Genomic DNA, 2,464 nt, shown 5'->3' with positions numbered 1-2,464 from the left:
AGCTGCTTGGCAATGGTCTTGTAGCCCATTCCAGCATGTGTAGATCTACAATCTTGTCCCTGACATCCTTGTAGAGCTCTTTGGTCTTGGCCATGGTGTAGAGTTTGGAATCTGATTGATTGATTGCTTCTGTGGACAGGTGTATTTTATACAGGTAACAAACTGAGATTAGGAGCACTCCCTTTAAGAGTGTGCTCCTAATCTCAGCTCGTTACCTTAATAAAAGACACCTGGGAGCCAGAGATCTTTCTGATTGAGAGGGGGTCAAATACTTATTTCCCTCATTAAAATGCAAATCAATTTATTACATTTTTGACATGCGTTTTTCTGGATTTTTTTGTTGTTATTCTGTGTCTCACTGTTCAAGTAAACCTACCATTAAAATTATAGACTGATCATTTCTTTGTCAGTGGGCAAACGTACAAAATCAGCAGGGGATCGAATACTTTTTCCCCTCACTGTAAATCCCAGACCTAAAAATGTTTGTTTTCTTGTTTTAATTTATCAAGTGTCAGTCAGAGTAGCCTTTGAAGCCCAGGCTTCTCACGTTCTGTTCTTCTCATGAGTCAACGAGACAGAGTTTGGAAGGGTGGCCCCGTCACGAGACTTGTCAGAGCTGCTTTGCCTGTGTTCAGTATGTGTATATAGCTGGTGTGTTCCTGTGAATGGATTGAGCAGGCTGTGTTCAGTGTATATAGCTGGTGTGTTCGTGTGAATGGATTGAGCAGGCTGTGTTCAGTGTATATAGCTGGTGTGTTCCTGTGAATGGATTGAGCAGGCTGTGTTCAGTGTATATAGCTGGTGTGTTCCTGTGAATGGATTGAGCAGGCTGTGTTCAGTGTATATAGCTGGTGTGTTCCTGTGAATGGATTGAGCAGGCTGTGTTCAGTGTATATAGCTGGTGTGTTCCTGTGAATGGATTGAGCAGGCTGTGTTGCCTTTTTAAGTGTATACATTGTACGTGCCTAGCTACTCTTAACAGACAGTGTAGATTCACCACAAGAAAATCAAAGAGCAACGTCCATCCCACTTTTGATATTCTACTAACTAGTATGTCATTCCATGTAACGCTCCCATCTTTCTACGTTGTGCGTGTCCTGTGTTTGTTTATCTCCTACCTACAGTTACAAGTTATGCAGAGCACAGCTCTCCCATGCTGGGAGCAATCAGCTGTGTCTGTCGAGGGGGAGATGGAGGGAGTCGATGGCTGTTATCATAAAAGAGAGTCTGGCAGTAGATGAAAGGCTGTGGAGGCCTCTATTAAACCGCTCTAAAGAGAATCTCAGATCAATGGCTGCTCGTTAGAATGGTGCAGGGAACGAGGGAAGGGGTGAATAAAAGAGGGGTGAAGGGAAGGGATCCATTCAGCTCCATTCACTACAGCTGCTGTCTGTGATCTGGTGAATGGTGCAGGGAAGGAAAGAGGGTTGAAGTGAAGGGAAGGGTTCCATTCAATACGGTACTTGTCTGACAGGTCTGGAGAGGCCTGTCCTCCTTCCATCAAACATCTCTCTCATCCCTCCTTGTAGAAGGACAAAGTACCGCTGTGTAGGGAAACTAAAAGGGTTCCTTTCTCAGTCTTGAACTTACTCAAACACGTGTGTGTGTGTGTCCGTGAGCATGTGTGTCCGTGATCCCGGTCAGTGCTCTGCTCTGGTGTGTGTCCGTGATCCCGGTCAGTGCTCTGCTCTGGTGTGTGTACGTGAATGTCTAGAATCTCTCTCACTGCCCTGCTCTGGTGCGTGTTGACAGGATCAGGGCTGAGGGGTTAAATCCCAGCCTGGCAGTTCTTCCAGCTGCAGAGGCCAGAGATATGGCTTATATTTACTCCTGATAACCCGAGGGCCCCCTCTGCGTACCAAATGGCACCCTGTTCCCTATTTTGTGCACTACTTTTGACCAGGGCCCATAGGAACTATATAGGGAATAGGGTGCCATTTGGGACCGAACCCTTCAGACCAGCAATCTGAAGCCTGGGCAGTGGACTTTAGCGGATGCTGGGCAGGTCATGGGAGGTCTGAGAACTGGGTTAAGTAAGGGGTCAGTTAGAATAATAAAACAGCCAGACAGTTACTCCGATCTCTGTTCTATTCCGGAAATAACAGTTCAATGTGCATCCTTTCTGTAATTTAATCGATTAGAAGCAGTTAGTGTTAAAACAAAGCCTGTAACATTTTGTCTGTAGGCTGCACCTCAAAGGGTTAAATCCATAGGATTCTAATTCCGTGGTTAAATCATTAATGAAGTAATCAGTTTTAATCTCGCTGGGGTTGTCAGGGCAGATGGAAGAGAATAATAATTCACTAGCCTCCTCTTTGGCCTTAGTTGAGAGAATGCCAAGAGAGTGCAAAGCTGTCATCAAGGCAAAGGGTGGCTACTTTGAAGAATATAAAATATATTTCGATATGTTTAACACTTTTTTGGTTACTACATGATTCCATATGTGTTATTTCATAGTTTTGAT

This window comes from Coregonus lavaretus, assembly GCF_964263955.1.
Source record: "Coregonus lavaretus genome assembly, contig: HAP1_SCAFFOLD_637, whole genome shotgun sequence".
NCBI classification, from domain to species: domain Eukaryota; kingdom Metazoa; phylum Chordata; class Actinopteri; order Salmoniformes; family Salmonidae; genus Coregonus; species Coregonus lavaretus.
The sequence above is the reverse complement of the archived record's forward strand: the minus strand, read 5'-3'. Positions refer to the sequence as shown.